The sequence below is a fragment of the Pelodiscus sinensis genome, chromosome 1, assembly GCF_052426305.1.
Source record: "Pelodiscus sinensis isolate ZL-2025 chromosome 1, ASM5242630v1, whole genome shotgun sequence".
Lineage (NCBI taxonomy): Eukaryota > Metazoa > Chordata > Testudines > Trionychidae > Pelodiscus > Pelodiscus sinensis.
This window is the reverse complement of record NC_143052.1, coordinates 173,471,340-173,492,611: the sequence shown is the minus strand read 5'-3', so window position 1 is coordinate 173,492,611 and position 21,272 is coordinate 173,471,340. Positions and strand designations below refer to the sequence as shown.

Below are 21,272 nucleotides of genomic sequence, written 5' to 3'. Positions count from 1 at the left end.
AAAGTCACAGAACCAAAAAGCACATAATTTCAAATATCTCCATTCTTATTCTCAGTTGTATTTTGATTCATCACATACCAACTTTACTTCTCCATTTTCAGATTATATAATCTATAAGTGCTTGTGTTGTAATTTCAAATACTTGAGTGATGCTGATTATGACATCAATATGAGAGAGCAATGAACACATCGATGGAAGTCCATAGAAGGTACTGTAGCAGGGTCAAGAGGGCTGCACAAAAGCCAAATTGCATGGCCTTAATTATGTCCTGCATTGCATAAAGCAGCATGTGGGAAAGTTGATAATGTTAACTGACATCTCTGACTAAGGGAGAAGAGCCCAACCTGAATGCAATTGAGATTTACTAAACAGTGAACACTCATGTTCAAGAAAATAAGCTTCCTCATAATCATGAGTAGTTAGTAGCAGAACAGCATATAAAGGACCGAAGCAAAAGTCAGCCAGAAAAAGTTTTGTTTTGTTTTCCCAATAGCTTATAATAGAGCATCTGCTAAAGTGTTCATTATGGGTCCTTGATTTAAATAAAATATTACCAAATAAACTAATAAGGTTACATAAATGTATCGGGGTAACTATCAAATGGTTCCTCATATAAATAATGATACTTTACATTTTTGAAGTCTGATGCTTTTCATAAGTTATGCCTGGTCTACAATTAATACTTATACTGGCATAGCTACAGATTGAACCTCTAAAATCCCAGGACTCTCTGGTCTGGCAACATCTGTGGTCCAACAGGCCAGGTTCAGAAGCACAGCCCAGGTTGGGCTGGTGGTAGGGAGCCCAGCCCCAGCAGGGCCAGCGTGGTGGAGAGCACAGCCCCAGCAGGGACAGCAGCCAGGAATGCAGTCCTGGCCAGGGCTGGTGGTGGAGGGCAGTCCCAGTCAGAGCTGGAGTCAGCTGTGCATAGCCAGGCTGGCAACGTAGGGGTGGCGGCACAGCCCTTGCTAGGGTTGGAGGCATCAGGGCCGGCCCCTGTCTGGGGCTGGCACAGTGCGGGAGCGCAGCCCCAGTGAGGCATGGTATGGTGGAAGGCTGGAGGCAGCATCAGGCAGCAAAGACCACAGCCCCACCTGGAAGCAGGGTCTACAGCCAGGTAGGGACCTCTCCTCATCTGGCAAACTCCAATGTTTGGAACGATTCAGGACCCAAGGGTGCTGGATAAGCCCCACCTGTATATAGATCAGGTTGTGTGTGTCTGAGTAGTAAACACTACGGCTGTGTCTACACTGGCACCCTTTTCCGTAAAAGGTATGCTAATGAGACACTTCGGACTTGCAAATGCCACGGGGGATTTAAATATCCCCCGCGGCATTTGCATGAACATGGCTGCCGCTTTTTTCCGGCTCGGGGTTTTGCCGGAGAAAAGCGCCAGTCTAGATGGGATCTTGTGGAAAATAAAGCCTTTTCCGCAAGATCCCTTATTCCTACTTTCAAGGAATAAGGGATCTTCCGGAAAAGGGCTTATTTTCCGCAAGATCCCGTCTAGACTGGCGCTTTTCTCCGGCAAAACCCCGAGCCGGAAAAAAGCGGCAGCCATGTTCATGCAAATGCCGTGGGGGATATTTTAATCCCCCGTGGCATTTGCAAGTCCGAAGTGTTTCATTAGCATCCCTTTTACGGAAAAGGGTGCCAGTGTAGACACAGCCTAGGTGATATAGCTATGCCTACAACCTACCTCTCAGAATAGATGCAGCTATGCTGATAAAAGAGTGCTTCTGTTGGCATAACAAGGGTACATCTAGACTACAGGCTTTTGTCGACAGAAATTTTGTCAACAAATACTGTCGACAAAGCTTCTGTCGACAAAGAGCATCTAGACTACGTCCAGTTCTGTCGACAAAGCAAGCCTCTTTGTCGACATGACATGATGCAAAGGACAGTGCAGATGCAATAACGCCTTCTGTCGACAGAACTCTGTCGACAAAAGGCGTTATTCCTCGGAAAAGGAGATTTACAGCCGTCGACAAAACTTCTGAGTTCTGTTGACGTTATGTCGACAGAACTCAGCGGCAATGTAGATGCAGGTATAGTTTTGTAGACAAAAGTCCACTTTTGTCAACAAAACTCTGTAGTCTAGACACACCCCTAATGTGGTTCAATAAGATGATGTTTCCACGTCAGCATAACTCCTATGGTGCTCCATCTACACAGCAGGGCTAAAGTCGAATTAAACGAAACAACTTCAGCTATATCAATTGCGTATCTGAAGTCGAAATAGCTTAATTCGGCTTTTGGCTGTTTACACAGCAGGAAGTTGAAGGAAGAACATTCTTCCATTGACTTCCTTACTCCTTGTGAAATGAGGGTTACCATGAGTCAGAGTAAGACGTCCTCCAGCTCAACATTATTTTGAAATAAATGCTTTTAGTGTAGATAAGCTATTTGTTATTTCGAAATAACTGATATTATTCTGAAATAATGCTGCTGTATAGATGTACCCTAAAAGACTATGCTGATATATCTGTGCTAACAAACACTTTATAGTATAGACATAGCCTTATGGGGTACCCTCATCATCAGCTGAAGTCAAAGGGTCAGCACCTCTGAAAATTAGCCCCTTGGGACAGATTTGTAAAGCTGCATAGGCCGCTTGGTGTTTTTTTTCAAAAGCACTTCTCAACATTATTGTTTCCTTCACATTGATGGACAAACTGAGCAATAGACAAGCTCAATGAGTTGTTTAGTGTCACATAAGCCATGTTCACACTTACGGGGGAGCACAAACCACCGGTGATTCACCAGGGTGAAGGGCAGTCTGCAGAGTATGTGACTCATGCTACACTGAAACCCTCCATTAGGGGAAAGGTAGCAAGAGAAAGCCTCAGCACCTTCCCACTTTCAGTGCCTTTCACTGTGGTAAAGGAAAGGCTATAGGATGAAGTGAGCAATAATTTTTGATGGGAGGCCATGCCAAGAAGTAAGTAGTCAAGAGCCACACTCTTCTATTAATGGAGGAGATGTGGGGTCTGGGATGGAGTATGGGTGCAGAAGGAAGCTCGGGTTAAGGGGTTGGGATACAGAGGGTTTGAGGAGTTGTGGACAAGGAGGGGGTTCTGATCTTGGGCAGGAGATTGGAATGCAGGAGGTGTATGGTCTAGGAGAGAATATGGGTATTGGTACAGGAAAGGATTCTGACCTGGTGGAGAAGTGCAGGAAAGTTATGGAAGTAGGAGTGGGTTGTGGGAGTGTATGAGTGGGGCTGTGACCTGGGGCAGGGAATTGGGATGCAGGTCTGGTAGGGTATATGGGTGGAGAAGCAGAGGGCTGGGAGAGGGAGGGGCTGGGGTGCCAGAGGCAGGCTCTGTCTGGGAGGCACTTATGTAGGTGGCTCCCAGCCAGTGTCCCATACACCTTACGTAGGTGGCTCCCAGCCAGCTCTCTGCCTTCAGTGCCCCCACATACTTTTCAGAGTTTTCTGAGTACTGTGTGCCCCAGAGAAGGGCCTCCACATGCTGCCTGAACTGCAAGCACAGCCCAGGCAGTGCTCCTTGGCTGATTTCTGGACAATAGGAGCTGTGGAACTGTGCTGAGGGCAGAGGCAGAACAGAGAGCCCCACTCTACCCCAGCCCATGGTATGCAGAGTACAGATGGTCCCCGCAGCCATCCATAGTAAAAATGAGTAGTCCTGTGGCACCTTAGAGACTTACAAAAATATACATAGTATCATGAGTTTTTGTGGGCAAAACCCATTTCATCAGATGAACTGGGGAGGGATAACACAAACCCAAAATTTATAACAGAAACCCAGAAGGTGAGACAGCCAAGTGGCTGCACCATACTTCTGTCTGGATCAGGGTAGCCAAGAGCCCAGGGGCAGCTGGGTTTCTGGTGAGAAGTTCTACAGAGCTGAGAACTCTGGCTCTGAGCCTTCCACACTGACCCTCTTTAGTTGGCAGAAGAATTCATGGTGAAGACCTAAATTAGGTCAGCTTATTTCTATAGTGTTGACATGCAGGGTCTTACTGGATCTTTACTGGGCACTTTCAAGGTAGCAAGAAAATAGGTCCCTGTCTGAAGTGCTTATGATAAATTACAAAGGAATAAAGTCTGACAAATAATAACAAAGACTTCTTATCAAGATCAGACAAGAGATAGAGGGATGGACAACAGTGAGTGAATGGAGACAGAATAGTTATTGATTAAGCAAAGCTCTCTCTGATGTCAATGGCAATATTGCTTAATAAGAGAAAGCAGGATTGGATCCATCATTATTTTCTGTATTTTGTTTTGAGATTATCTTGGCTTTAGAAAGGCTTTAAAATACAGTAAGCTATATTTATATAAATAGCACTTAACCAGAAAACAGTGATAAAAAACTAAGCTAATTTATTGCTTTGCTTAATTTATATTTGTAATGAACATACTCTGACTTAATTCAATAAGTCTTAATTTTATGTTCAAAGAACTTCTTTTAAAATTGGATATTATTTAAGATGTTTGTCATATTTCCCAAATGAATTTCTCATCACGTTCCACTTACTGACCCTTTATGTGCTCATAAAGACTTAATTTAGAAAGCATTAAATGACAATATTTAGTTTTAGCCAAAAATTAAGTATAACCTTAAAAGTTCAAAACTAAATGCTTACTAAAAAACCAACAAAACAAAAAGCAAATTTTAAACACAATGTAAAATAGCTACCTATCAATCTTCCCCGTGAGACCTTCAATGTTCATACTACCTTAGCCTGCAGATCCAATTATCCCCCAACATTTGCTGTTCAACCATGCTGAGATTATTCACCAGCCCTCCAGTTAGACTATAATAAAAGGTCTGTAGGTGCATTTACACTCACAAAAATAAGGTACAAGTGTTAGCATTGCAATCATCTCCTTTTGAGATGCATATAATAAACACAGTACAGTGACAAATCAGACTACTTCCTGATACTTTTCAATCAAGTTACATTACATATTGAAATATTAATTATCTATCATAAATAAACAGTTTTCAAAATGTTTTATGCTGTATAGACATACAAAGAAACAGTCCTTAGGCATTAAGGAGCTTACAATTGAAAGGCTTTTGTCTCTACTTAGGACCATTTGAGTGAATACACCTATATCCATTCAAAGTTCCATTTAAATCAACATCTCTCCAGAAGGAGGAAGGGGTTTGCCAACACAGAGCCAATTACAAATCAGGGCTTTTTTTTTTTTTAAGTGGAATCTCCTTAATCCATACACAGTATCTGCACAAAAGCTGGCCTATCCTTGATACCTCTCAACAAAAATTTAATAGAACAGACAACACTGTATGCAAATCTCACATTTCATATGCTCCACTATCTTTACAAAATTTAAATATAATAGATTGAATTGTATACTATGAAGATTTTTTTAAACAACCCCAGGTACAGGACATCAGGGGGATTTTTTTTATCCTAGTTACCAGCAAACCCCTAAAACTTGAGGTAAGGGAATACACTGTTACCCTGTATGTGAGCCACCCACTAGAGGAGGATAAAAAACAAAGCACACTTTACAAGAATATCTCATAATCACATACCATTATAAAAAAAAGAGAAAAAACAGTTCTTAAAATACTGTTTTAAAATACATGTAGTATTCTTACTTTCTTATTGTGTTTGTACTTTAGTTACCAATTTGCAAACCCAGTAATTATTAATAGGCCTTAAAGTTATAATATATTTCATTGTTAGTGTGGTGCAGGCTGTGCCTCCAAAATTGCAAAATCTACTTTCCACACTACTGTTATATAGTAGATGTACTAAAATGCATTTATTTTGGCAAATGTGTAACCGCTGACATTTTACACCTTTACACACACAGGAAGGGTGGCACCCAGGGAGCCACCTGCCTCTTCGTGCGCTGCTGCCCCTCTATCAGACTAGAGAGGTTTAGACTGTAGCAGTATCAAAGAAAAACAATATGGGAGGAGAAATAGACTGGCTCTACAGGAAGTGGAGAGAGCCTTGTTGCCTCTCCTGTGCCATCTCCTTCAGTGAACTTGACAAAGTAGCTTTACTAGTTTTAGACCCAGTACATCTTATTCCCTCTCCAAGGAAGCAAAGAAACCTTCTCAGGATGCTCTGGTGAAGTGCAACAATGTACTCAGGATAGACTGCAAACTCACAATCCAGCCCTATATAAAGTATGACACTGAAATCAATGTAATGCATGTCTCCTTGTGTCTATACTAGGCCAGAAAGGTTAATACACTGTGGGTGGAGGAAGTCCCACCTTGCCCCCTTTCCTCCCCGCCCCCACCAGACCCATACTAGACATAAGAGGAAACAACTCAGCTTGGTTTGGGCTGAATGCTGGGGAGGAAGGCCCTGCAATAGGAGCTCCAGAAGCAGACCAGCCACAGATCCAGTCAGCGGGAGCCAGAAACCCAGGAGACTGGAATAAGCCTCAAGAGCTGGTGGAGCCCTGAGAAGTGACTTATGCTGTGAAGTCAGAGGACCCCAAAGCCTCACAGATAATCCTGCTACCAGAGACAGTAGGAAGTGAGCCTGGGAGGGTGAGCAAGTACTGTCTTCTACCCAACTGAACTTGGAGTGTTTTGTTTGGATTCTTCGCTGAAATAGTGATTGACCACTCCACCACTGACAGATCCCTGGATTGGGGCCTGGTGGAGTCAGGTGGGCTCAGAGCCCCCTACTAGGGCTGCCGTCTCAATGCCTCTGTCTTATGACGATCCTGTAGACTCTGGCCATTAGGCTGTGCTTCCCTGTGGTAACCGCCTGACTTAGGTCTTGACAGATCAGCAGTGGTAACAGCAGTGTCCACCCCTGTGATCCCTGCCTCTCAGGATGGGGTATGAATACACCACCACTCTTTCACAACTATGTAACATTGTCCATTTAGCTCTTGTATAGAACTGGTAAGATCAAGATGTTTTACCTTTATTATAATCATGTAAAGTGCTGCTCATTGTTAGTGGACATATGACATAATGTTATTGCAGTAGAATAAACAAGTATGTACAGAAGAAAGCTGTGAGTACTTTCACAAGCAATGTATGAAAGGAAACAAATGTATACTGATTATGTCAGTCACTAAAATAGCCCAAGTAAAGCTATGTTGTAGAGAATAATTTTTTTAATCGTAGATAGTTAGGAGACACTAAGCATTTGCAACTAACATAGGTTTTTCCATGAAAATATGTTTATAAAGCACTGTAACTGTTAAATAGGGCTTAGTATAGATTTTAGTGATATTACAGTAACAGATTCGAGAGTCCTTTTACAAACAAAGAATGGTCAGTATCTTAAATTAATAAAAATAATTAAAAATACAGAATTACTGATGGAATAACTAAAGCTCCGACTGCTCCTTTTGAAGATTTTAGGAATATTGCCATTGAGCTGAATGGATGTTGGATCAGGCCCTCTTTATATAAACACAATTTCAGTTAGGTTGGAATTGAGACTACATGTCAGTAATTTAAAATGTTGTACCTACCCCAAGAACAGGCATAGAATAGATTAAAACCCAGGAGAATTAAGGTTAAAAAAAGTTCAAACATGATAAAGGGTGGAAATGCACAATTAATGTACCCAAACAGCCTAACTCTGCCCTGTAGTGATGTCATTTTGATGCTTTTTAGTGTTTGATATGAGCATTCATCTGAAAAAATGTCTGTCTCCTCAGTTTCACAAAATGATGGAGATAAGGTTGTTCGGATGTATTAAATGCACATTTCAATCCAATACTATTTTTGAATTTCTTTTAAAGTAAATCTATTAGGGTTGGTGCTTCCATCATTCTAGTGAAGCCTTTTAGGTGGACATAGCCAAAAGAGCTGCTACGAAAGGGCTAAGGCTGAATGTTTCTTCTCCACGTTCTAGTACCAGAAGAGAAAATACACATTGGTTTAGTGCATAAAAGGGGAGTAAGCAGGGTCTGAATCAATGCTTCCATTACAGCCAGCTGGAATGGGAAAGAAATCCTTGGTGTGTTTATGTAAATACAGTTTGCCCTTGCTTTGCTTAGGCCTGCTAGATATTCAGTTGTTACAATGGTGTTTTGCCCCTGGTAATCCATTTGGTTGTTGCAGGGTCACAAATTGTGTTAGTGCTAAATGCAGGAATTGTGAGATACGGTTACCATGCTTGCAGTTATTGTGGGAATGCAGAAAAGTCAGATTGTATTTCACTCAACTGAAAAGGAGAGACACTGTCAGTGTAATGAACCTTGGACGGACAAGGGCTCAACTGCCAAAGCTCTGCGAAGTTAACTGGGGAGGGAGGACTCTGAATCAGCAGTCTGTATCCCCTCCAGGCATGAGCTGTAAGACAGGTTCAACCTGATAGAACTAGAACAGACTCTAAGGAGTCTCTTTTTATTACTTTAAACTTATTCCAGTGGATGCTGGAATTTCTTATGGCTGAACTGTGCTAAAATCACTGAGAGCTGAAAACACAAGGTTTGGCCCAAATCCACCACAAGCCAGCAGAGGATGCACAGTGAGCAACCAGGAGAGAGGCGATAGAGAGATGCACTGAGCAGCCAGCAGAGTGGCAGCAGCAAGGTGAATCTAATGGCCAGCAAGCTGGTGGCAGAGAGCAGTGAGCAGGTGGATGGTGAGTGACCAGCAGAGTGAGTAAGATGCCTCCTCATATCCCCCACACGCTCAGGATGGGAGACAAACTCCGAGGATGCACCTTTGAACTTTGGGTCTGCCCTGACCAAAGGCAGCAACTGTGAGTGGGGTGCACAGGAGAGTTGGGCATGTGAAGGGGACATTTACATTGCTGGACTTAAGAACCTGAGAGGAAAAGGACACTAGTTGGAGGAGGGGACTGTTACTCATCTTTTTGGTTATAAATTCTGTGGTGTTTTCCCAAATCAATGCCACGTTACTTTCCTCCCCTTCTATTAAAGGTTTCTTTTCTACACTCAGACCCTGTGCTTGGGAGTGGGGAAGCATTGCCTCCCAGAGGCACCCAGGGGCATTGTGTGAATTTCCTAGATTATTGGGTGGGGGCTCAAGCCTCTTCTGTGCTGGAAGGATGGAAAGGAACTCCTACATAATGAACCCAGCACTGGCTGCTGCTGGCATTACCTGGCAGAAGGTGTTACAGGGGTTCAAACATTTGGCATCAGGCATCGCTGTCCTTTTCTATATGTTGTCATGAAGGTGCTGGTGACTGAGTGGTTGAGATAAAAATTATGTGGTATTGTTTATCAAATGAAAAACCAAAATTGGGATGTTTCCTAGTTCTTCTGTTCCTCCAGTTTGGCATAGTTTTGGGGAAGATTTTGGCAAAATCATTACTAATAGCTGCTATTATTGCTACAATACCTTCTATTTTAAGTTACACTAATGTATAATAGATACTTTAAATGCAGAATCACTCTAAAGAATATAGTGAACAAAGACAAGAATGTCTTGCAGTCTAAAACCACTGTATAAGATATATCTTGAGGTTTTCTCCCCCATTCTCTACTCTTCTTTTTTATCAGTTTCAGAGAAAACGTTACTATCTGTTCATAATCTGTGCATAGATGACTACAGCTGAAAAGTGCATTATTTTCTTCCAGATACTGTACACACTAATCTGAACAGGAAACTGTAGGAAACAATTATAATGCAAATTTTTGCTTTATTCCCTGCAGGAGTTTACTGACTATGATTCCTTTACTGCATGAACTGCAAGCAGTGGTACATTTCGGCTTTCTTTTGACTTTGTATGTGCATATAGCAAACAATATAGCATAGTCATTTGGTTTGATTTGGCTGTTATATTCAAAAGGTGATATTTTAAAATCACACAAAATATTGGCAAGGAGATACCCACAAGGACATGGTTACAACTTGTTTTAATCACAATAGGACTTTATGTATTTGTGAGACCATACATAATTTGGCTAATTGCTATTAAATATTATAGTTGAAATTTTTATTCTCAAAGGCAACAGTTTAAATTAGGGTTTCCATGTCAATTATAACACAGGTCATTTGCACATATGGTTAAGGTTTTTTTGCATCACTCTTCATGGTACTAACTGTAAGATATAGTCCAACCATAAAAAGTGGTTTGCAAATTTAATATCATGTGGACAGCTATTGACTACTTTTTGATTCCATAGCAAATTTGTTCAATGTACCCCAGCCAACCTCTCTCTCCAACAGCCTGTTGTGCCACTCAACATGAGTTCATAGTCAGTTGTGTTCTTTCATTCTTGTTCATCATTATTCAATATTCCTCACCCAACCAGGAGGCATTTGAGATGTGCACTTACAGTAAATCTCATCTGGCTTAATTTCACTAGTGGTGATAGATGAAAAGGTAAGAACACAGCTTGACTTTCAGAAGCTAGGGTGAGTGAGCAGGACTGGCAAAAACCTTTTTATTTAGTAAACTAGGGACATTCAATATAGAATTGGAGCAATCTGACAATGCCACTTTTATTAAATCAACTTTCAAAATAGAACCACACTTTAAAGTCTTAATATACATGGAACATCAATGAATTATAAACAATTTAGCTGTTGTAATCTGAATTTTCTTATTTTGAAAACTCAATACAGTGGATATTATTCTGTAATAGCAAACAGAGTTGGATTCTAATCCAGTTATTGGCCTGCTGTGTGTCCTTGCACAAGTCTATTCACCTTTCAGTAACTCTCTTTCTCCTCCCATCCCTAGTTTTCTTGTCTGTTTAGATTTCAACCTCTTCAGAATAGGCACTATTTCTTACTATGTTCGTACAGTGTCTGGCACACTGGGCCTCTAGGCATTACATCAGTGATCACCAACCAGTAGATCGGGATCTACGGGTAGATCTTGGAGCCTCTGACAGCTGATCCTAACTGCTTTGGCCATGTGGCTATCAATTACTGGCACTTCAGCTGCTTCTACTCCCACTGCTGCACATCTCTGTCCCTTTGCCTTAGGCGGCTCCTGGGGGAACAGTTCCACTTGCTGTGCAGGGCAGGGGAGGGAGAGGATGGTGCTGAAGTCAAGGTGCCCCCTTATCCCACCCTGTATCCTACCTCCACAGAGCAGAGAAGGAGTACAACAGGACTAAGGGTAGAGCAAGTTTGCTGGTTGCTTTTGAGAGTGGTGCAGGGCCAGGGTAGGGTGACCCTGCCTTAGTTCCACCACCACCCAGAAGCCACCTGAGGTAAACAGTGCCTAATTGGAGTCCACATCTTGAACCTCTACCAAAGTCATGAACACCTCCTGCACCTCAACTGCCTGTGCCAAGCTCAGATCAGAGCCCCTCTCATTTCAAATCCCTTAGCCCAAGACCAGAACCTGCACCCCAACCTTCTGCCCCAGCCTGGTGAAAGTGAGTAAAGATGGGGGAGGGAGGGAGGGAGGATGGAGTGACCAGGGGCAGGGCCTCAGAGAGAGAGGTCAAGGAGCAAAAAGGAGATGAGGCAAGGATATTTGGGTTTGAGGTAGATCTTGGATTGCGTTTAAATTAAAAAAGTGATCGCGTGCTCATAACATTTGGAGACCATTGCACTACAGAAATATCAATAATACACAATATTAATAGCTTAATGTATGTAGGGTCTCAGCCAGTATATTGCATTAATGATACTTTTTTTTACCAACATTTCAATGGTTTCTTTTAAAATTGAAGAGGAAGCAAAAAGGTCTCTTAACATTTAACTGTGGTCTCTGGATGTACAAAAACCCAGTCATATAAGTGTACCAGAGTATTTATTAGAAGGTATGATAAATAGATAAAACAATCGAATCAGATTTCTCTTACTTTCAGGTTTTGCACCCCAGAGTATGATGAACTAACTAAAGAGACATTAAGGAATTGTTGTAGGGAGCAGAAACTTAGGTAACAAGATCTTTCAGACTCTTTCCAATGATAACTTAAAGGTTAGAATAGATATGTTGCTACAGAAAGGAGAGGAATTTCAGCTTTCCATCCCATCCACACGGCTCCTCTTCCACTTGTTTCCTGTCCCTGAATATTCCTCTGTGTGAGCAGTACTCTGTACTAAAGATGTTAAATATAGATTAATTTACTAGTCAGGTAGTTGATGGAATTTCCTAGGAGGGGCTCTTGTGCATTTCAAAGTTGGAACTCCACATGCAGCCCAGCCAGCAGGAAGTCTTGCTGACTCTGGGCTCCATGCACTTTGAAATGTACAAGAGTCCCCAGCGGGGACTGACATGGGGTCAGTGGGGGGCTCAGAGTCCCCCTCTAACGCCAGGCTCCATGCGGCACTGCCACTTTGAAATACTGCACAGAGCTGGGGTCAGCCGGGGAGCCCATGCGGCATACCTGCAGAACCTGTGATCAGCAGGGGACTCCCACCATGACATTTCAAAGTGGCAGTGTTGCACGGAGCTGGTATCGGGCTCTGTGTGGCACTGCCGCTTTGAAGTGCCTCCTCTGCCCTCCCCACTCCATTTTGCTGCCTCTATCTGACAGAGGCAGCAAGGGGGAGGGGAAGCGACTAGATATCTCGACTATTTGATAAGCCTTTGCTTATCAGATAGTCAAACAGTCGATTAGTCCTTAACATCCTTACTCTGTACCTCTCCAGCTGCAAATAGTTACTACCAGTTCCCTGATCAGCAATAATTACTGCAAGGAGGGTGAAGAGGTGCAGAACTGATCGTACATCTCCTGGCTTGCCAAAGATGGAGAGTCCCACAAAAAATGTTTCACAATCTCCACATAGCCACCAAGTACAAAGATAGCCACCTCTGTCCAATGACAAAAAGCTTTGGGATATGGGAGACCGAGTGCCTGAGAAGAATCAATTTGCTTGGAGTGGGAGAGAGGACAGAGATAGTGGAGGATGCCCAAAGTAGCTTGGGATGAGAGGATGAAATCTATCCATTGGAGAGGGGAATTATAGAAAAAGTCAATTTGTTAAAGAAGCTGCTAGAGAAAGAGAATTGTTTCATGAGTGAATTAGTTTGCTGGGGACAGATAATAAATTGCTTATGAAAGGGAGAATATAGTAGAGGATGTCATTGTAGAGGATGAATTGGATATGCTTTGGGGAGACAGATAAAGCCTGGGGAGTAAATCTGATTGGGAGCTAGCAGGGGGAAGTGGGAGAATAATTTGAGTGGTGAGCCTGAAGTGTAGGCAGAGATAATACTGGACTGAAAGTAGAGTATGGACTTATGGAAGCATGTTGAACTGATGAGACTGAAAGGTCAAATGCAGCACTGGGAGCAGTAGGTGTTGGGACAGATAAATGATTGGAGAGGATTCTAGTGGAAAGAATTAATTGTGGCAGATAGTGTTTGAGGGCAATAAATGGATTGGGCACTAAGAACTAATGGGACTGTGGGTCTGCAGATGGATGGAGAACAAGAAATAGATGGATGAAGAGGACTGGGCATAGTCAATATGAATTAAGGGATCAGATGGAACAGGATATGGATTGTTTGAGGGGAGAATGGAGAAAAGCATTTTACTAGTTCTGTGTGTATTTGATCACAATGGCATCAGTGTTTTGAAACCTCACATTTTTATTGCATGATTTGCGTTATTCTAGAACTGCAAATAAAAAAGCAAGTAGAGTTAAAATGTTGAACATTGCCATTACAAGACTATGTTCAGTAACTTTGCCAAAATGTAATCACCTGGGCAGAAATTTTCTATGCGAAATGTCTTTCTTGGGCTGAACTTTTTGGAAAGTTTCAGCAAAAATGTTTTATCAAATCTGAGAATGAGGTATGGAAAACTTATTTTACCAATATTCAAAGATTCTTATTAAATTTTCATTGAATAGCTGTCAGACTTCCATGCTTTGGAGAAGTGATTTGATGTTTGGCACATCGGTTGAACGAGTGTCAGATTGGTGCAACATTTTTCTGAGAGAGAAGACTGGGAGAGAAGGCCTTATAACTGCTAACACACATTCACCTCCAGAAACTAATATTAAAACCAATATTCCTGAAACTCAACATGCTTCTGCTATCTGTCAAAAAGCTGTGAACCCCACTGACCATATGTGTGTCCCATCTTCCTTTAAATGCATCACATAACAACTGCTGCTACTACCACTTATTCCATTAGCTTCAATAGCATGAGTCCGTATTGTAGATCTACACATCCCAAACCTATGGTGGTCAATATACACTAGTACCACATGATGGAATTCAATTTGAATTTCTAAAAGCCAAAATAAGTTATATTAAAATATAACTAAATATTATGAAAATGAACATTAAAACTTCAAAGTCAAGCAATCAGAAGTTAGGAAATGAATTCTACCTTGGATAAGAATGTAAACAGTAACTGAGGCAGAGGAAAAAAGTGAGAATGAATCTATAGTCTATAGTTAGTGCATCTATCTAGGACATGGATAATGCATGGCCCAATTCCCCTGCTTGAATGACTAGTTATTTATCCAAAATTAAACATCTCCCAGAGGACTAAGAAAAATTCATATGAAAATATGCCATAGCCTACTGGTTAGGACACTCTCTTAAGAGGGGAACACTCATTCAAAGTCTTTCTCTGAAGCATGCAGAGATGGGAATTGAACCTGAATCTGCTACATTCTAAGTGAGTGCCCCAACCCTGAACTAAAAGTTTTTTCTTCCTTCAGATTTTAAATGTAGCCTCATCTGATAGACACAATCCGAGCACATCTACTGAATCAGACCCCATAGGCTAGGCAGGCAGGGCAATGTGTATCCTTCCCTGCTTTACAGATCACACTAGTGAGGGGAAAATGCCTGGGACTCTTCTGAGGTGGTAGTGTGCATGACCAGGAGATGAAATTTAGGCATGTAGGAATGCAGGGGAGAGGGCTGGTCTCCAACTGAGTTTACCGGGATAGGTGCCTACAGGGTTGGGCAGGAACTGAGCAGGAGTTTGTGGATCACAACGACACCTAATATTGGGATTAAGAGTTTCAGCATACTAGTCCTTCTGTTGATCTCAGCCCTAATGCCACAGTTTCCCACTTGTGAGATGGAGATAATAATACCTCATCCTATTACAATGCTGAAAAGATAAATCCATCAACAGTTGTGAAACAGTCAGATACCATGGAGATGAATTCCATAGTAAAGCCCATGACAAAATTCATAATTCCATAATTATTATGCAAGGTTTAATGGCCTGGAGTAAATAAAGTATGTGGCCACACATTCACTAAGGATAATAAAAAAATATGTACTATCTACTCATTCGGGAAAACCATCCATTACTCAGGAAGCTTGCAGTTCAAAGTTAGGATTGAGGTGCCCTGTGCAAAGTAAAAAAAAATCACCTTTGTGGTTTCACAAACCTAGTACAACTGAATGCCGAAGTGGTCTGCATATATAAATTAAATCTGCCAAGGGGTTGCTCTAATTCAGGACTGCTGCTGACAGGCCCAGGATAACAAAACCACATCTGGAAATTGTTACAATGTACAGTTGTCCTAGCTTTCCTCTGGCCACATTTCTTTTTTCTATTTTACAGGCAGCAAGAACTTGAGAGCTGGCATAGGAGCTTCTTTGGTGAGTTTATATTACCATCAGGTACATCACCCTTACATTGTGCAAGGGGCATTCCCAATCTGGATACACTGACTCTTTGTTCAGATGCTGCTGCTGATGAGGCACAGTCACTACTCTGCAATGGAGGATATCAATGGCTATATTTTGAATATAGCCTTATATGTTTATTTCTACTATTTTACTGAATTTAAGTAACTTGCCTATAGTTTTCTTTTCGAATATGTGGTAAATTTTGTTGGCATTCAAATACATAATCTCATAAAAGAAAGTCAGATATAAATGCACACTATGCAGTCTAATAAAGTGACACTAATTTTACTCATTTATTTTCAAAATGAATCAAACATTTTCTGAATTATTTTCCCCAGAAGAAAGATGAATTGGCCTGATCATTACATTTTAACTCTCATAAAAAAGCAACACATGGCAGCAGTCTGATCCAGAACAAAGAGCTTTATCAAAGACCACCTATGCCAAAATCACCGTACTAATCTTGAATTGCAACTATTACAATATTCTAAGCCAGGGGTGGGAAACCTCATGCCAGGGAGCCAATTGATACCCCCAGCTTGCCTGGATCCAGCCCCTGAGTCTCAGGGCCCCACTCAGCATTGGGAAGCCCCCACTGGTGCCTCCCTGCTACTTCAACAGCGCTGGAACACACAAAATCTTGTAGTCTGGGGTCCCCTTTAGACTCTGGTGTGGGAGAAGAATGTGGGGAATGTCTTTCTCTTCAGCTGGGGGCCACATCAGTGAGGATTTTTTGTTTTTCGCTTCTCACTTGTCTGAGCCCCTGACTGGTTGGTGTGGCCCCTAACTGATTTCTCTGTAGATCAGCAACCCCCAATCCAAAAAAGGTTCTCCGTCCCTCTAAGCCTTTCCTGAACATGGAAGACCAGACTGCTAAATTGTGTAAAACCATATGTATGTTCTTCCAATTTTAATGAATATGGTGGAACAGATATTGACTGAAAACATTTTTTTTTTTTTTTTTGGACTGAGATAATTTAAAGCAGAATCTCTGGAAAGGATTTATCCAGCTCTAGAAAATAACATATATGTAAGTCTTTTTAATAACATCTGTCCCTTACAACTAAAGTATACATGTCAGGGTTTAACTTTCTGCAACCCTGTTCACCAGAGACAGTGCTTACACCTTACATCATCCAGGGAAGAGTCTATGAAGAATATATATAGAGAAATTCCCACATTACTGTATCTCAAATAAAGACAAAAGGCTGAGCACAAGGCATAATAATTAATAAATTATAATATTGAACAGGGTAGGGGCAAGTGTGCCATATAGAGAAGCATCCCATTTGCTAAAGCATCAAGTCAGTCCCTTCTACACAGCATGTAGGGAATACAGACTTCATCCATTATTTGACAGAGATAGGGTTAAATCTCTTGTCTCTTTCTACAGCAGTATGAGAGAGACCACAGGTGCCTGCACTCATTGCAGTGATTGCACTGTGGGATGTCTGAAGATGGGAGAGGTTTTAGCCAACTTACAACTAGTGATTATTCCCCATTAGAAAGAAGAATAAAAAAAATGTGCTTAGAAAGAAGTTGGTTTGCAACTAAAAAGTCAACCAACAGCAGCAGCTAAGCTGTCTTTTAGACTGGTTGCATGATCAAGAATCTGGGTCTTGTACCATTGATTTTTAGTTAACAGTTCCACTGAAATCAATGAAGATTTCTGTTCAAATGCTAATGACACATTACCCTTGAAATGCTTACAATAGTATCTGGGGGCACAAAAAAAAAACCAGTTCGTGAATTGCAGCCTAGTTTTGTTTTGAGAGACTTTTGTTTGAAGCCTCAGTCACTCAAAAAACTTGAGTTTTCAGTTGTTTATCAGCATTATTCTCTTCCTCCTGCAACCCCATTTCCAAACACTGGGCCTAATTCTCTACAAGTTTTGTGCCTAACTCTACTGACTTCAAGAGAGTTATATCAGTATAAAATGTATATAACACAGGAAAGAATCAAACTGCATGTTAGTAAGCAGCCTTCATTCCTCCATTTACAGCAGGAAAATCTTTATTTCCTTTCACTTACAAACTGGTTCCAGCAAAAACTTATACTTTCCAGGATGCAGAAGATGAGCTGTGACTGTAAGGAACCTTTCATAATGCAGTGCATTTTACTTGCAAAGACCTGGCTTTAGTCTATACCAGCTGGTTGTTGAGCAGAAAATCAGCTCCTTCTATCTACAAAATGCCAGGAGATTGTCTGCACTTGCTACACAATGTAAAGTTGTATCTTTTAAAAAATAAACAAACAAAAAAAAACCTCTCTTCAGTGCTTAGAATAACAAATAGTTGTGTTCATTTCCTTTTTTTGTTTAAAGTATTTACACATTCAATTAAGGTTATGTTTGAAAATGAAAGGTAACTGATAAAAAAATTGGAAAATGATTTTGAATCTACTAGTTAACCTTTAAAGACCCCAATATGCTTAAAGAAACAGTTAACTTAAAAATATACTGAAAAATATCTTATGTTACTGATAAGTTTATAAAATCAAATTTTAAAATCTTCATTATTGTATGTTTACATTTTGTATTTGTTCAACTTAGGCATTGGTTTACTTTTTTAAAATTGCCAGTTTCACATTTGGGTGCAAAGAGTTGTACTGTTAGTATATGAATCCTGCAGAAAAATACTTAAATCAACTCTTTCACATGAATAAAATCATGTAAACATTTCTCATATAAGTTTTGTAAAAGCTTGTTTTTGCAAAATCTAAATATGGAGCCACATTTGAATTAAGTATTCCTCTGACTAAACCATACTGGGTTCAGTCAATATGACAGTTTCCATTTTCTTCAATAGTATGGGGGTTAAACTGGGATGCCTTCAGATCTCTTTGCTGTGAAATGTATAACTGTTTAATAACATGCAAAATGGAAATCAGGAGAATTGAACAATCTATTCAACCAGCCTGCAAAGGGAAGTTTGAAAATAAACTCGAATTATTTAAATTTGAGTTGAAGCAATCTATGAATATTATTCTACCCACCCCACAAAATACAACCCCAAACAACAGGGCCTTTAAGGACAACAAATAATTATGACCCATTGTACGTCTTATCCAAAATGCAGAACTGCTATCAGAAAGCTCCACTATGTTGCTTGATAAAGGCTCCAGAGGGCTTAGGGAGAGATGCCATTTATTGACTAGCCATGGGCATCACATAGCACCAGGTGGGCCTGGCAAGCCCCCTAAACTAAAATCGGGGAAATTCAATTAGGAGGGCATAACATTACTCTAATTGGCTTCCGAGTATTACAGAGAAACTGCCTCCGCGATTGACATCCCCTCCAGGTGACGACCCCCGTGTTGCGGTTGCAGTGCAGGGAAAGAGCTCAGCGCCAGTCTGCTTACCCGCCCCGCTCCCGCGCACCTTAGGGTGGGACCGTCGCCCATGCCAATTGGTGCATTGCACCTGTTCGCAGCAGGAAGCCCGCGAGCGTCGCCCCTGCCCTGCCTCTTCCTTCAATAAGCTCGGCCCAACATAAAGGCGCCGGGGGGAGGGGGGGTTGATATTTCTTTGCCTGGGCACACAAGCCAGTGGCGCTTCCGGGCCTTCCTTAGGCAGCGGTGGGCTCGCTAGAGACGAGCAGTCCCCCGACTCTCTCGGGGCGCCCCCTTCCCGCTGTTGCTTCCCCGGAGGGAGGCTGGGCAGGGACGCTCCCAGCCAAACTTCCAGCCCATTCAGCACCGGCTCCCTGCGGTGCCCAGCGACCCGCTCGCTCCCTGCCCGCCACGCTGAGCAAGCGCGTCAGCCCAGGCATTGACTCCAGCCCCGGGGGCGTCGCGCTCTCCGCCCGCCGAGGAGATTGTAACTTTCATCGGGCCACGCAGCAGCAGCAGGCAGGGGGGAGCGGGGAGCACAACCCCTCCCAGCTCTCGCCGCGCTCCCATCCCGCCTGAGGCAGCCTCTCGCCGTCTCCTCCCGCTCCCCCCTCGCCCCAGGGTCAGCGCTGCGCCTCTGCTGCGCTGCGCCGCTTCCCCCCCCCCCCCCACACACACAGCGCCCGCCCGCCCCGGGGATGGGGGGACTCGGCCGGGCGGGGAGGAGAAGGCAGAGCTCGACTGAATGGCAGAGGGGACGCGGAGGCTTTGCAGCACTGCAGAAGCGGGAGCAGCTGCAGCGGCCGAGCCGGGGAGCCCCCCTTCCTCCCTCCGAGCGCCAGCCCGCAGGGGTCTCTCTCCATTGTGTTAGGCGGCGGCCGCGGCGCGCACTGCAGACCCAAGCCGAGCACTCGGCGACCCGCAGCCGCCTCAGAGAGAGGGGGACGCTTGCCCCGGCAGCGGCGCAGAGCCCTTCATCAATAATTCAGGCGCGCTGCCAGGCTCCCCTCCTTGCAATATGCTTCCCGGCTAAACGTTACCAAGCGCTTTACTCCCAGCCAACACAAGGGGAATGGGGAGGGAGAGTCTCTCCTTTTATACCCCGGGGGTTACATTATTTTGCTCTTGCCCGTCACAAAGCGGCGGCCCGCACAAGGATTGCAAGGGAGAACCGCAGAGTTTATAACCACGGCATGTTTCGATCCAAAAGAGGAAAGAAAGAATTGGAAGCACGCTAGATACAAGCTGACACACACACACACAAGCCACACTGTCCGAATAGGGGAAGTACAGGCAATAAGGCAAAGCCCCTGAAGGATGCTCAAAAGTTAGAGAGCTCTATTGCGCTAGTGCCAGCCTTGCTTTGCTAATCCCGTCTGTGTCCTCAGCTCGCCTACAAGCCATTAACCAGGCGCAGACCTCGGCAAAGTTACCCCGCCAACCTCAGAGCCTGTAACTCCATCAGCAAGCAAAGCATCGGCTCCCCCTTTTGCAGCAATAGCGAGAGGAAGGCGAGAGGCAAAGCTGAAACACACCGTGAAATCGCTCTAAAAAGATGCTTTAACCCATGCGCTCGCGCTCAGACACACTAAGGGAGGAAGAATGCACAGCTTTACAACTTCTTTGTTAATAATAAAAAAAACCCAGCGACCATAACGCAGAATCCCATCGCACAGCAAGCTGACAACTTTAGAGACAATAAACAAATCTTCAGTACCTGCAAAGAAACTTCTTGAATTGTTCCTTGCACTAATTCTGCATTTTGCATTAGGGTTTCTCTCTTTGATCATTCCCCATTTCTTTTAGAAACTGTTGAGTTATTTTAAACCCACTCCTGAATTCAGCATAACTACAAAACAATTGCATCCCTCTTGTACTTCTAGGAGGGTCTTTAATATCATCCGTTGCTTTGTTATTTGGGGGACTTACCCTGTGAGATAAGGTTTTCAGAAAACTAGGAGTTCCATGATTCAGTCCTTGCAACTTTCCTCGCATAGAGAGACCTTTTTTTTTTTTGAGTTTAAGAAGACAAGCTGCTCAAGAGACTTTTAAATATAAAAGGGGATGAAACCGGATTTCTTCCCAATATCAGGACCCTGGAAAATCAAATCCTTCTTCAGAAGAGAATTCTTTCAGACCCGTTATCTGTATTACTATTAATGCGCAGAGCAGAAGGCATTGCATACAAATAGACCCAAGTATGAGCTTCTATTGGTGGCTGTAGAAGGCCCCTGGGTCCTACTGCTCTGGCTCTGAGAAACTACAAAGCAGCAATATGCAAGCAGCTTTGGAGAAGGAATGATTTGGAAGGGAATGGAAAGGAGGAGGCAGGGGAAATCTTATTTAATTGATTTGTTACCTCTGGTATTGTAATATGTGTTGCAATGGTTAATCAAGACAAAAAAACACATTAAATGAATGTCATCCAATCTCCCTTTTCATATCTCCTTTTTCAATGACAATG

The 21,272-nt window shown here is 42.6% G+C and overlaps 1 protein-coding gene across 6 annotated transcripts in view; it reads right to left on the bottom strand.

The window, feature by feature from the left end:
- Window positions 1–20,963, bottom strand: part of ROBO1 (roundabout guidance receptor 1) — a 1,014,318-nt gene extending 993,355 nt beyond the window's left edge. For 3 of the 6 annotated variants that reach the window (XM_075909735.2, XM_089773438.1, XM_089773439.1), the window contains exon 1: window positions 20,738–20,963. The gene's annotated coding sequence lies outside the window, so the exon portion shown is untranslated. The remainder of the gene's footprint in view (window positions 1–20,737) is intronic. The other 3 variants (XM_089773437.1, XM_075909745.2, XM_089773440.1) reach the window with 1 other exon arrangement.
- Window positions 20,964–21,272: the final 309 nt, after the last annotated feature.